General features: G+C 35.6%; 2 pseudogenes; one reads left to right on the top strand and one right to left on the bottom strand.

Annotated features, from left to right (window-relative positions):
- Positions 1-895: 895 nt before the first annotated feature.
- LOC120139708 lies at positions 896-2,545 on the top strand (annotated as a pseudogene).
- A 10,823-nt stretch (positions 2,546-13,368) lies between these two features.
- The window catches only part of LOC120140917, a 57,177-nt pseudogene continuing 54,674 nt past the window's right edge, over positions 13,369-15,871 (bottom strand).

Raw genomic sequence — 15,871 nt, 5'->3', positions numbered from 1 at the left:
ATATTTTTAGTAATTTACTCTAATCATATAAATTACAAATTACAATTCAACGTTCATGAAAAGCAAAAAATAATTAATCCAAAATGACTCGGCCGAGGTTAATACGTATCCGATAAGATCTGACTTGAATTTTTCCTGTCAATGATGTGACCCAATTTGAATAAGATCTGACTGAATTCTATCCGAACCTGAATTAGCTTGGTATTTAACTACTTCAGACCTGAATTGACATCGATCCGAACTGAAATTAACCCGACCTGAACTCGAATTTAATATGATGTCAAATTAACCTGAAAATAACCCTAACTGATTTGATCTGGACCCGACCTGATTCAAGTCGAGCCATCAAAATAACCTGACACGACTTTTATCCGATTTTACATGACCTAACAAAATCCGATTGAAACCTAAACGATTACCTGATTTCACATCCCTGACCATTTGTGTACTTTACCCAAATAAGTATTAGGTGGAGCAACGGGTTAACTTATCCGACCCACGATAACCTCGTCATTGTTTATAAGGGTTCAGTTTCAAAACGAGGTAACGTACTTCAGTTCCGTCTTCTGTTGATAGGTATTGCCTTTCTTTGATTCAGTTATGTCTTTATTTCTAGAATCCAATGCTCTTTTTCTTTGCTTCGTTTATGTCTTTTTACTATGGGATTTATCATCTTGTACTGTCAAAGAAAAAGAAAAGAATGTCAAATTTGATATTTATTAGGATTATCTCCACAATCGATGGAAAATTCTACTGAATTACAACACTGGAACAGAGTTAGATTGAAGAGAAACTACAAAACATTTGGGTATCTCTCTTTTTATCTGATTGATTTCACACTTAGAGATTCCCAATCCAAGTGGTTTAAATTACCCCCCTTTCTCTTGTATGTTAGATGTTGCTTCATAGGGTAAAGAGCTTGTTAAGTAACCAGCTAACTATCAAACAGGCAAAGCAAATTCATGCTCAAATCCTTATTTTCAATCTTAAACACCTCCAGCCCTTGTTGGTTCATCAGTTCCTTCTGTCGAAAACCAGCTACTCTGCGAGTGTTTTCGTGTATGTTCGAGAAATCCTCCACCGATTGCGAAAGCCTGATGCTTTTTCATGGGGTTGCACTATAAGGTTTCTATCACAGCGTGGGAAGTTCCATGAAGCTTTTTCTCTTTATGTTGAAATGCAGAAGCTTGGATTGTATCCAAGCACACATGACATGTCGTCTGCTTTAAGAGCTTGTGCTAGAACCGAGAGTAAAACTGGTGGGATATCGATCTATGCTCAGTCTCATAGATATGAGGTTTGTAACTGTGTTTTTGTGCAAACAGCTCTTGTGGATTTCTAAACGAAAATGAGTGATGTGGATACTGCAAAAAGGGTTTTCAATGAGATGCCTGAGAAAAATATGGTCTCGCTGGAAATTTAGGAGAGGCTCAGAGGGTTTTCGATGAGATGCCGAAGAAAGATGTTATATCTTGGAATTTGATTCTGTCAGGGTATGCAAAGACGGGGAATATGGATCAGACGCTTTCATTTTTTCAGCATATGCCGGAGAAAAGCTTCGATTCTTGGAATACCTTGATTAGTGGTTATATTGAACATGGAGAACTAGAGTCGGCTCGGAGATTTTTCGACATGATAGCTGGGTACACTAAATGTGGGGATATAAAGTCTGCTCGTGAACTCTTTGATAAAATGCCTGAGAAAGATCATTTGGCCTTTAATGCCATCATATCTTGCTATGCTCAAAACAGCCAACCAAAGGAAGCCCTAAAGTTGTTTGATGAGATACTTAAATCAGGTACTATTCAGCCAAATGGAGTAACTTTGGCAAGTGTTATATCTGCTTGTTCGCAACTAGGGAAATCGAGATTTATTTCATGGATCGAGTCGTACATAAATAAGCATGGAATCCAAATGGATGACCATATGGTTACAGCTTTAATTGATTTGTATTCAAAGTGTGGGAATGCTGATAGGCCTTCAACTTTTTTAATGGTCTGAGAAAAAAGATGTCGTTTCTTACGACGCAATTATAGCAGGATGTGCGATCAACGGTAAGGCTGATGATGCCATCAAGTTATTTAGGAAAATGGTGGATGCACAAATTCAACCAAATTTGGCTACCTTCACCGGGTTATTAACTGCATATAATCATGCTGGCCTGGTTGAATAGGGCCACCAATGCTTTAATTCTATGAAAGATAATAGAGTTATGCCTTCAACTGATCACTATGCAATTATGGTTGATCTTTTGGGCAGGGCAGGGATATTAGAAGAGGCATATGCAATAATAAAGAGTATACCTGTGAAGCCCCATACCGGTGTTTAGGGACATGCATTTACACTACATAAAAATGATGAATTCGGAGAAATTATAGCTCGGCATTGCTTCGAGTTGGAGCCTAGTACGGATGGTTACTATTCTCTCCTTGCCAATATTTATGCCTCTGCGGGGAGGTGGGGTGATTCCCGACGAATGAGAAGGAATATGGAAAGGAAGAAGCTGACCAGGATACCTGGTTGTGGCTGGACCGAATTCACTTGATTCTTCCTCCTTTGATAGGAGCACATGTATTTACTGCTAACTTAGATGCCATCGAACTCGGAATATGATCTGAGGCTGTTGGCGAGTTGACATTGAATGGGCCAACTTGTCCTTCAATAAAATGCATGCAATACCACATAATTTGGGTACAAGAACATCACTAGATCACAATTCGTTTTCTTCTATACTCATAGAGTAGTATCTCCATGGCTCCAATCTTGCTTAAAATTTTATGTCAAACAGTAGATGTAGATTCTTGTTCCTCAACTGCATTAGGGAGATAGATGATGCCTTCATTTTACGTAATTTTTCCTTCTTTTTCATTCGTCACAGGCAGCTCAATGCACTATTTCTTTTTCTTGGTTTAATCTAATTAGAAGATGAACTTATTAACTTGTACTTCCCAGAACCTCTGAAATGAAATTTGTAATGTGTGACGCTTCTTAGGAGATGCTTGTTTTTTTCCTTTTATCTTTTATATAAATAATGAGCAAGCCATTGATAGCTATGATATAACTATGATTTCCTCTTATTTTGTAAAGCTCTTGTGTAACAGTGATTTTAATATTCACCATGAGTATGGTATACTTAAATTCCATAATTTTTTTTTGAAGATGTCAATATTTTACCCTTTAGTATTGATGTCACATTAACAATATTGATCTAATGTAATGTGATCTACACACTTTGATAAAAGAGAGTAGATAGCCTTATTGTGTCCCGATCTAGGATTGACAAGTACTGATGTCCTTGAATTTATAAGGTTGGGCTGCACAAAATAAGAAAGGAAATATGATTAATGATGGACTTAATAAAGGGAATAATAATATAAGTAATGAAATGAAATAGTAGAGATAGAGATGGTTGCCGAAATGATAGAAGAGATAGATGATGTTGATGATGAAATGGAAATGGTGGTGATGTTGTATCTCAAACACGCCAAAGAGGAAACTATGCTATGAAGCACAATCCCAGTTTTCACAAACTTGCTTGAGGGGTGGTGATAGTGTCTTCAACCCACTAGTTATCAATCTAGGAATTTAGGAATCAAGATGGAAGGAATGACGCCACAAGTATAGGAACTATACTTGTTTAATCGATAAAGTTCACAAAGAACTTTGAAGAGAAATAACTCACAAGAGTATATTTTTATATATGAGATGAGATGACTACAAATGATGGAAAGCCACTCTATTTATAGGAAATGAGAGGGCATGGCCGAATGGTTACATAATGTTTCGGCTAGATACATGACTTTAGGAAGATACATAATGCTCCAAATGAATGATTAAGTCTTTTGGGCTTGTGATGGTTCGGCTAACCCTTCATGAAGGGACTTAATGATTCGACAATGATGAGGAAACATCTCCCTTGTCCGAATGGTGTTGTGTCTTCTCATGTTGGTTCCAAAAGCTCTCATGTGCATGGCATGTGTGTGGTTGAATAGGCATGGAGCTTTATATCATGTTCTTTGGTGATTTAAACCTCCAATGATTACAATGTCTTCATCAGCATGCTCTTGGATGTAAAGCCATCTTCATGGGCAGCATCATTCATGAAAGGTCACAATGTTTGAGAAATGTGTCCCTTCATGTTTGAGCTACTTATGGTGTGAATGAACTAAAGGTGAGCTGGCCATAGGTGACTTGTAGCATGGTGAACATTATGGCAGCTCCTTGTGAAAAGGTACCTCTTGAGTTGGCAACTATTCGCGAAAAGGTACGATTTCACAAATTTTGACTTAGGACATATTTGAAGTTTCCTAAGTGGTGATGATGATGGTGCAGCTCCCCAGCTGAAATGAGGTCATCTTGTAGCTCAAATCTTCAGCTCAATCCAGCTATGAGCTCACGGCTTCAAAACAACTTTTCACCAATTTGCTCCTTATGTTCTCCTAATCGTTCCCATGTAAGTATCCTTTCTTTTGCATGCTCCATTTAGCTCCAATGTAGCTCCCAAGTGTTGGTCGAATGTGCCTACATGCATAACATAAAGAAATAAACTATGTAAATGAACTTATATAATGTATAATATAAGAATGTGAACTATAGGTCATTTAATATTCAATATGTAATATATTAAACAACCTATTATCTAAGGGTTCTTTCTCATTAAAAGATTTAAAAACATTAAGGCACTTATGAGAAAGTAATTCCCTGAATTGTTTATCATTTGCATGAGTGTTAGGTCGTTGAGGCATGACTTCAGGATCCATTTGTGTTGTTGTGTTCACATCATCCTCCCCTTCCTTTGAGCGATTTTTCCTCAAATCGTCGTTGTCTTCAAATAGAGAGAGATCTGAAATATTAAAAGTTGCACTTACATTTTATTTACCAGGTAAATCCAATTTGTAGGCATTATCATTTATATTTTTGATGATTTGGAACGGTCCATCTCCTCTTGGTAACAACTTGGATTTTCTTTGGGAAGGAAAACGTTCTTTTCTGAAATGCACCCACACCCAATCACCTTCCTCCAATTTTAGTTACTTGCGTCCCTTATTTGCTTGCTGTTCATATTGCCTTGTTCATTTTTCTATATTGTCTCGAACTTGAAGATGAAGTTTCTTAAATAAATTAGCTTTGTTCTTGTCAACTTTGTTGATCATGTGTTCTTGAGGCAAAGGTAGAAGATCTAGAGGTGTTAAGGGGTTAAATCCATACACTACCTCAAATGGTGACATCTTGGTCATTGAATGGACTGTCTGATTGTATGCAAACTCAACGTCTGGCAAGCATTCCTCTCAAGCTTTGATGTTCTTTTTGATGATAGATCTCAACAATGTTGATAATACTCGATTCACCACTTCGGTTTGCCCATCCGTTTGAGGGTGGTAGGTTGTGGAGAATAGCAACTTTGTTCAATTTTACTCCATAATGTCCTCCAGAAATGGCTAAGAAATTTGACATCTCTATCGGAGACTATGGTTCTTGGAACGCCATGTAATTTCACAATTTCTCTAAAGAACAAGTTGGCCACATGTGTTGCATCGTCTGTCTTGTGGCATGGTATGAAATGTGCCATCTTGGAAAAACGATCTACTACCACAAATATTGAGTATCGTCCATTCTTTATCCTTGGTAGTCCCATCACAAAGTCCATTGATATATCAACCCATGGTGCTTGAGGAATAGGTAAAGGCATGTAAAGTCCATGAGGCATAACTTTTGATTTTTCCTTTTTGCAAGTGACACATCTTTCACATACCCTTTCAACGTCTCTCTACATTTTAGGCTAATAGAGGTGTTGTTTCAAAATCTCCAAAGTTTTGCTGACTCCAAAATGACCCATGAGACCTCCTTCATGAGCTTCTCGAACAAGCACTTCTCGAAAAGACCCTTGAGGAATGCATAAACGCCCTTCTTTGAATAGATATCCCTCGTGCCTATAAAACTTTTCATATGCACCTTTCTCACAAGACTTATACTTCTCTTCAAAGTCATGGTCAGTAGCATAACAATTCGTAATATATGAAAACCCAATTAATTTGAATCAAAAGCATTAAGGAGTACATACCTTCTGGAGAGAGCATCGGCTACAATGTTTTCTTTACCTTTCTTGTAATGAATAACGTAAGGAAATGATTCCAAAAACTCCACCCATTTGGCATGTCGCTTGTTAAGCTTGTGTTGACCTTTGATATGCTTCAAGGCTTCATGGTCGGTGTGTATGACGAATTCCTTTGGTAGAAGATAATGTTGCCAAACTTCAAGTGCCCGTATGAGAGAATACATCTCTTTGACATAAGTTTGATAGTTTAGCAAGGCACCATTCAAATTTTCACTAAAATATGCAATGGGTCGTCCTTCTTGAGTCAAAATAGCCCCAATTTCAATTCCAGAAGCATCACACTCAACCTCAAAAGTCTTATCAAAGTTAGGTAGTACAAGTAAAGGTGCCTTGGTTAAACATTCCTTCATTTCGTTGAAGGCATCTTCTTGTTCTTTGCCCCATGAAAAGATATAATTCTTTTTAATGATCCCTATTAAAGGGGCAGCAATAGAACTAAAATTAGGCACAAACCTTCTATGAAAACTTGCAAGACCATGAAAACTTTGGACTTGACTAATTGAAGTAGGTGTAGGCTACTCTTGAATGGCTTTGATCTTTTCAGGATCAACTTCAAGTCCCTGTGAACTTACAATAAAGCATAAGAATGTTAAACTGTTAGTGCAAAAGACACATTTCTTCATATTTGTATAAAGCTTTTCCTTTTGGAGGGTTTCAAGAACGTACCTCAAGTGTTGCACATGGGATTCCAAGTTATGACTATAAACCAAAATATCATCAAAATAAACAACACAAATATTACCGATGAATGGTCGGAGTACATGATTCATTAACCTCATGAAGGTGCTTGGAGTATTGGTTAAACCGAAAGGCATTACCAACCACTCATACAATCCTTGCTTTGTTTTGAATGCGGTCTTCCATTCATCTCCTTCTCTTATTCTAATTTGATTATATCCACTCTTTAAGTCAATTTTAGAAAACATGGTGTCTCCACTTAATTCGTCTAACATGTCATCAAGTCTTGGTATAGGATGTCAGTACTTGATGGTAATTTGATTGATAGCACGACAGTCTACACACATTCTCCATGAACCATCCTTTTTGGGAACAAGTAACACTGGAACATCACATGGACTCAAACTCTCTCGTATGTATCCCTTGTCCATTAATTCTTTAACTTGTTTTTAAAGTTCCTTGGTTATTCGGGGTTACTTCTATATGCTGGTTTGTTTGGAATAGATGCACCAGGTGTAAAATTCATTTGATGTCGATCCCTCTAATAGGTGGCAATCCACTAGGGATATCTTCCAGAAATAACTCTTCAAATTCCTGCAATAAAGATGAAATAGAGGAAGGCAAGCCTTCTAGAATGTTAATCAAAATTAAGCTTTCCTAGTACCTAAGTACAATTAGAGCTTTGTATGATAACAAATGTTTCCTAATATCTTTTCCTCCAGCATATATGTTCATCTTCATTGGGTTTTCCTTATTGATAGATTTGAAAACTTCAATGCTTTTCTTCAAAGTGACTTGATCTTCAGAAACTTGATTTGGTGAAAGAGGAGTCAAAATGAATTTCTTTTCATGGTGATAGAATGAGTACCGGTTGGTGAAACCATCATGGATAGCCTTCTTATCAAATTGACAAGGCCTCCCTAGGAGTATATGGCACACATTCATTGGAATGACATCACAAAGGACTTGGTCTTGGTATTTCCCAATTGAAAAGGAAATGTTGACTTGTTTGGTGACTTTAACTTCTCCTCCATCATTTAGCCATTGTAGCTTGTATGGTGCATGATGTTTAATGGTCTTGAGTCCAAGTTTAGCCACCATTAAAGTACTTGTAACATTGGTGCAACTTCCCCCGTCGATAATCATGAAACACACTTTGTTGTTTACATGACATCTAGTGTGAAAAATGTTCTCTCTTTGGTTATCCTTCATGGACTGAATATTCAAGGCTCTTTTCACAACAAAAATTTGTCCTGAAACTTGAGACATTGTTAGTGAATAAAATGAAAATAAACCTTAGTAGCACACTCACAAAACCTTTCAAGTTCACTCCAAAGAAAATGATAAGATCACTCCACTCAACACTCGTGTTTACTCTCGGGAATATAATTATGGATTTTAACAGTTCCCCTTCTGATCTCACTCTCTCAATAGCCTTTTCCACTCAAATTTCTCTTGCTAAGTCCTTTGAGGAACTTACTCAAGATTATAACAAGTTAATTCCTTCCTTGTGTGCATCGGCTGCAAATAGGTTAGGGTAGAAAGAATAGAAGAAATGGAAAGATAAAAGAAAGGATTTAAAGGTATTAAAGATAGAAATGGTTGAAGACAAGGAAAATGAAGATATAGAAAAGGAAGAGGTGACTTACAATTCAAGAAACAACACTTACTGCAACCTTTCTCAAGAAACAATAAGGTTATCTTCTCTAAGTGTAGATGGCCTCTTTGATGTACTTTGAAATGGTATAGCACTTTCCTTGGCTTGCTTTCTTTTTGAATTTTTCTATTTCTTTTCTTTTTTTCTTTTCTGATTTTTTCTCTTTTTCTTTCTTTTTGCACTCCAAATTTGATGAAGGAGTATTTTCTTCTATTTTTCTTTTGCTTTACATGCCAATGACACTTTTGTTGTCAATCCAACTATGCTCTGATTACCGCTTGATGTAATGTGATCTACACGCTTTGATAGAAGAGAGTAGATAGCCTTATTGTGTCCTGATCTAGGATTGACAAGTACTGATGTCCTTGAATTTATAAGGTTGGGCTGCACAAAATAAGAAAGGAAATATGATTAATGATGGACTTAATAAAGGGAATAATAATATAAGTAATGAAATAAAATAGTAGGGATAGAGATGGCTACGGAAATGATGGAAGAGATGGATGATGTTGATGATGAAATAACAATGGTGGTGATGTTGTATCTCAAACACGCCAAAGAGGAAACTATATTATGAAGCACAATCCTGGTCTTCACAAACTTGCTTTAGGGGTGGTGATAGTGTCTTCAACCCACTAGATATCAATCTAGAAATTTAGGAATCAAGATGGAAGGAATGACGCCACAAGTATCGGAACTATACTTGTTTAATCGATAAAGTTCACAAAGAACTTTGAAGAGAAATAACTCACAAGAGTATATTTTTATATAAGAGATGAGATGACAAAAATTATGGCAAGCCACTCTATTTATAGGAAATGAGAGGGCTTGGCCGAATGGTTATATAATGTTTCAGCTAGATACATGACTTTAGGAAGATACATAATGCTTCAAATGAATGATTAAGTCTTTTGGGCTTGTGATGGTTCGGCTAACCCTTCATGAAGGGACTTAATGATTCGAAAATGATGAGGAAACATCTCCCTTGGCCGAATGGTGTTGTGTCTTCTCATTTTGGCGACAAAATCTCTCATGTGCATGGCATGTGTGTGGTCGAATAGACATGAAGCTTTATATCATGTTCTTTGGTGATTTAAACCTCCAATGATTACATTGTCTTCATCAACATGCTCTTGGATGTAAAGCCATCTTCATGGTCAGCATCATTCATGAAAGGTCACAATGTTTGAGAAAGGTGTCCCTTAATGTTTGAGCTACTTATGGTGTGAATGAGCTAAAGGTGAGCTGGCCATAGGTGACTTATAGCATGGTGAACATTATGGCAGCTCCTTGTGAAAAGGTACCTCTTGAGTTGGCAACTATTCGTGAAAAGGTACGATTTCACAAATTTTGACTTAGGACATATTTGAAGTGTCCTAAGTGGTGATGATGATGGTGCAGCTCCCCAGCTAAAATGAGGTCATCTTGTAGCTCAAATCTTCAGCTCAATCCAGCTATGAGCTCACGGCTTCAAAATAACTTTTCACCAATTTGCTCCTTATATTCTCCTAATCGTTCCCATGTAAGTATCCTTTCTTTTGTATGCTCCATTTAGCTCCAATGTAACTCCCAAGTGTTGACTGAATATGCCTACATGCATAACATAAAGAAATAAACTAAGTAAATGAATTTATATGATGTATAATATAAGAATGTGAACTATAGGTCATTTAATATTCAATATGTAACATATTAAACAACCTATTATCTAAGGGTTCTTTCTCATTAAAAGATTTAAAAACATTAAGGCACTTATGAGAAAGTACTTCCCTGAATTGTTTAGCCTTTGCACGAGTGATAGGTCCTTGAGGCATGACTTCAGGATCCATTTGTGTTGTTGTGTTCACATCATGATCTTTTAAGAATTGGTATTGATACTTCATGTATAATTTGTTTAGGTTTTTATACCCATTCAAACAATGTCGATAGCATATGAACAATATCGATGTCAAAGCTTAAAAATGTAATTTTATTCTTAGAAATTACCTTCAAACCCTCTCTACGCAATAAGGTTATACTTCATTTGTAAAGTCTAAGAATGTCTCATAGGTTTATTTAGCAACATATAAACTTATGTTTAACAATAAATTCATCATCCAAGCTACAAAACATGTATATAAACTCAAACATGCTTCAAAATCTATAAATCACACAAGACACCGGATTTATGAATGTAATAATATAATAAAGGATTAGTGATACACTATTTTGCTCACAAACATCAATGGAGACCCTTAAATTAATTTCTCTAATCTTCTTACTGTCTCAAACTCTAGATGAATCTCCTTTCTCTTTCAATAATAAACCATAAGCAAAAGACCTTTTTACTCATCCATAATGATCAAGTAAATACTAACGAAGAATTTAAAAATAGAAACATGCTGTAAATCTTTACTAGTTGAACTCTAGAGCTTAAACTCTCTTAAAACCCATTGATCTCATTTAGAAGTTTATAAATTTCTTAAAATGTCTTTTTTTTTTACCTTTCTTAAGCTGAGAATTGTACTAACAAAGCCAGTAAGGAGCCTTTTGCATAAAGGGAGGGAGAAGAAGAAGGGGATAAAACTGAAAATAGTTAAGAAAGAAGGTCGGTGAAAAGTCAGCGCTTTTTTTGGTTATGAAAAATATAGATTATTTTTATTTTCTTAGAAAATAGAAAACATTGAAGAAAATATGTTTGGTTGTAAAATTAGAAAATAATTTATGGGAAATTAAAACAAAAATAAGTAATATAAAAACATAAAAAGATATTTTTAAGTATTTTGTTAAAATTGTTTTGGAAATTTAAAATAGGAAAACACGGTTTGATTTTAAGTTAATTTATATTCGTTCAAATCCTACTAACAATAAATTTTTAATTTAATAGTATTTAAAACTCTTAAACTTTTACAAAAAAATCAATATGGTCCCTGAATTTTGTTTACTCAATATGGTCCTTAAACTAATTTTTTTAATAATTTACTAGAATAATATTTTTATATTTATATTTGAAATTTAAATAATATCTTTTTAAAAAAATTAAATAAGTCCTCAAACTTTCTAAAAATAATCAAGCCCTCAAACTTAGTAAAAAAACAATTAAGCCCATCTACTAAATCATTTTTCATCATGTACTACCACAACAACATCATGAAATATCACATCAATATTACATGTTACTATGTAAGCTTTATGAACTTTCATGTAAATGTCGTGACAGTTTGATTATTTTGGTTAAAAGAATAGAGAGATTTTTATCTTAGTTTAAGGGTCACATTAAGTACAATAAAAATTGCAGGCTACACTATTTCTCCCCCTTGAAGATTGAGGGCCTTAAATACCATATATATATATATATATATATATATTCATGTCACTTTTTTTCTTGTTTATAACAATATTTTTTTGTATATATTTTTTAATTTAGTTGATGTATTGTATTGACATTATATTCTTATTATAAACTAAAATAATTTGTGTAATGAAATTTCTTATAAACTTTATTCTCACATCTTAATTTATGTAATGATTTTTTTAATAATTATATTTTAATTTAATTATTTAATAACTATTTTTCATCTCTATTTTAAAAAAAATAGATACCAAATATATTTCTACTATTTTATTTTTGAATTAATGTTTTCATTTAAATTAATAAAACATTTTTTCTAATTTTCAAAAAACTAAAAATGAAAACTATTTTCTAAAAATAAAAAATAAAATTATTTTCTAGAACCGAATGTACCCTAAGTTTTCTCTCCCCTTAAACCATATGGATGACTTTATCATTATCCCTCCAAATTAGCCTAAATTTTTGTAATTATTAAAGTATCCTTTTGGTCCCTTAACCCTTAACCTCCTTACAAATTCCCCCCTTTCTAAGCTCAATTGGGTCCAATTCTTATCCAAATGAGACCCAACATGCCTCAACGGTCCAATTATGTTTCTAAACCAACCCAAAGCTATATCAAATCAACTCCAATGCGTTGACTCAAATTATGGAGATTACAACTTTCCACTCCTGATGAAAATTATCCTTGAAATTTACATGGTTCAAATAGATCTGGATACTGAAGTTATACAGACTAATCTGACTCGCGAGTAGCCTCCACCACTTCATGATTCTTCCATAGAACCTTCTTTAATAGAATTCACTTATTCCAAAGTTTTTTTACCTCTCGAGCTAAGATTATCAATAGCTCTTCCTCATATGAAAAATTAGGATTCACCTTGATTTTACCGAAATTGTGTGAAGTATCTGAGCGATATCTTTTCAATATAGACACATAGAACATGTTATGGATTCGTTCTGTTTTAGGTGACGAAGCCAAAATGATAGGCCACTGGTCTAATATTTTCCAACACTTCAAATGGTCTGATGAAATGTGGACTCAATTTCCCTTTACGTTTAAAATGTATAACTATCTTGCACAGTAACACCTTAAAGTTTTCAACCACAAACTCAATATCCTTGTACTTTATATTCGCCTAAGACTTCTATTCACCGAACGTGACATTTATTTTGTCTTAGTTCAAATGAACCTTTTCCTCAATTTCTTGGATTAAGTCAAGTGCAACCAGTTTCCCCTCATTAAGTTAAATCCAACACAATATGATTCGAAACCATCTAATTACTCAACTGGGAATTGTTGTTGTACAGGATTTGATCTGAATAGAAGTGAAAGTGAATATCTACATAAACAAGCCATTAGCAATGAAAACTGGGATGTTTGAACAATCCATCATCATTTCGAAGAAAAAACAACTCTATCAGTAAACGTTACATTCAAAATATTCTACATGGCACAATAGCTGCAGAAGGCTAATCTAATCAGCTGACCAAACTAAACTAGTAGTTAAAATTAATCAATAGGGCAAAATAAACCCTAGGCGAAAATGAGCATTATGGGTACATTCGAAAAGACGACGACGCGAGAATGAGGTTTCATCAGTTGTGCTTTGTTTGTCGATGCAGTCAATATCGAGAAACTTGTACCGGAAAATAATGTCAGAAAGTTTAGATTAACTTCCAGGCACTGAGACATTAATGTCAGTAGGATTATTCCTTGTATCTGAAGGCAAAGGAGGCCAACTATCACCGCCGAAGGATGTACTGATGTTTATCAGCACTAGAAACCGGAATGGCTGCCACCGGTGTGGCAACTGAAAACGACTCGTGCTTCTGTTTCTTAAGCTTCGGCTCATGCTGGTTCCCTGCTAGAAAACTGCCCACTACAACCTGGTTCACAAACAACAGAAAGTAAGAAATTTAGAGGCTCAATCTTCACCGGGGCTTGCAGTAATCGTTCACTTGAAAGAAAGTTGTTAAAACCCGGAAGCGAAAAACAATCGAGGGACAGAGAACATAAACAGGCGTGGACAAAACAGAAGCCGAACCTGCACAGGGCCATCAGCTACTAGGAGACCAGCAACTCCACCACCCACAACACGACCATCTGGACTCGCTAATGAAACACTCATCCCACCAGATCTGCTTCTTGTTGCACCAGTGTCATTGGGCATGAATGAACCAGACAGAGACAGTATCTCAAATCGACCCTGCAAGAAATTTGAAAAGAAATGAGATGTTGGCTGATGAAACAAAAGTAAACTGCCGAAATAGGCCGATTAAGGAAGTTGGTAAACCCTATAGGATCAATGCTATATTCCATTCAATATGCTCAAAAAAACGATTTAAACACCAATCTGCAGACATTTAACAAGAATAAGTATCCATGCTAAGAGCCGAGATTTAAAGAGAAATAAAGCATCACCTCATATGTCAGTGTACCACCAGAGGAATCGGGTTGACTAAGAGTGACACTTGAGATCACCCCACTCGCAGAGAATGCATATAGCTCGAGACCCTTGTTGAGAAAAGGGTATAATCTTCATCGTGACATCCTAAAACAACCAAAAAAGAAAGAATCACCAACGTACGATATTAACAAGTTTTACTTTAATATCGACTGAAAATCACGATGATAACAGTACTCTCAATCCATAATTTTCCAGCGACCATTACGCTGAATGTAAGTTAACTTGAAGATAGCAGTTATGTTTACAACATACCTCACCAGAATTAACAGTGATGATATGTGGTGTAAAATTAGCCCCAACAGAGCATGCAACCCATTCACCTACAAAAGCAGTCTTACAAAATCAGAAACATGGAATTCGAAGAATTTTACATCCATGAAAACTATTAAACTCATTATTCCTAAAAATGAACAATTGATACCACAGAACCAAACCACTGTTCTTAGTATAATTGAATAATCCTGCAAGACAATTATAAACATCCCAGGGAGTCGATGAAACTCATCAAGTTGCAATTCGATATTTCCAAAACAGTGCGTACTGTATACTATGCGTACTTCGCTAGTCTTAAACGAGCGATACTCGATTTATGTGCTCCACAACATGAGTCGATGGGAGGATAAACAAGAGAACTAAACTAGTAATCAAAACTAAGCCCCAGGTATATTCATCCTTACCACATGGTACAAAGAATCACACAACTGACATATACAAAATATTGAAAGCATTACGAGTTATTATTCGAAGAAACCAACAAGTAACTGTGTTTTGTCCAAACTCAATAGGCCAAAGCATAAAAGCAACTAATGTTCTCCTCCATCTACCAGTGAAATCAGGCAGCAAATAGCAGACAGGTTTGATATCCAAGACTCCCCATCATCAATTGAAAGAGGGTACCTTACACAAAATTTGCTTCCAGTAAAGCATGACAAGTGGAAAAGGACACTATCAACAAGAAGATTCCATTATTACCACAAATCCCACATTACCAAACCATAAGATCTTACACTATCCTTCATAAACTGCCACATAGAAACTTATCAGGAGATGTAACAAACCGAATATTTACAAAATAGTATTTAATTGAAATTGGAGATTAATTGTGAAAATTGGCAAAAATTTGGGGACTAAATTGAAAGATTTTAAAACTTGGAGCTTGTTTTAGAGTTAAAGAAAATTTAGGAACTAAGCCCTGAATTTACCCAAAAAAATTAGGTAAGTTTGGGGTTATATGTTATATACGTGTGGTTTCTGTTTCAAAAACAGAAAACTACACTCCCAAATTCCCTTCCCCCTACGCCGGTTTTCGACTTAGATCCCGACGCCGTCCGAATTCCGATCGTCGTTTTGAAACTACCATTGTGTTCATCATCGAGCGAGAAACAAACCCTTCAAATTAATTGAAGCGAAACGCTTCCAAACGTCGGGAATTTTCAGTCAAAGTCTCGACGTTTTATTTAGTTCGATCGCCGGGAAAATCTCAAATTCATCACCGATCGTTGTTCCGTTTACGACACCTCCTACACCATCGTGTTCCTTGTGTCGTTGCGAGTCCGACGGTGTCAACCTTATTCACCGTCGACGGCGGCGCGTGAGGAGGTGGAGCAGTCAAAGATTCGGCC

Source organism: Hibiscus syriacus, unplaced genomic scaffold, assembly GCF_006381635.1.
Source record: "Hibiscus syriacus cultivar Baekdansim isolate YM2019G1 unplaced genomic scaffold, ASM638163v2 tig00002237_pilon, whole genome shotgun sequence".
Classification (NCBI taxonomy): domain Eukaryota; kingdom Viridiplantae; phylum Streptophyta; class Magnoliopsida; order Malvales; family Malvaceae; genus Hibiscus; species Hibiscus syriacus.
The sequence above is the reverse complement of the archived record's forward strand: the minus strand, read 5'-3'. Positions and strand labels throughout refer to the sequence as shown.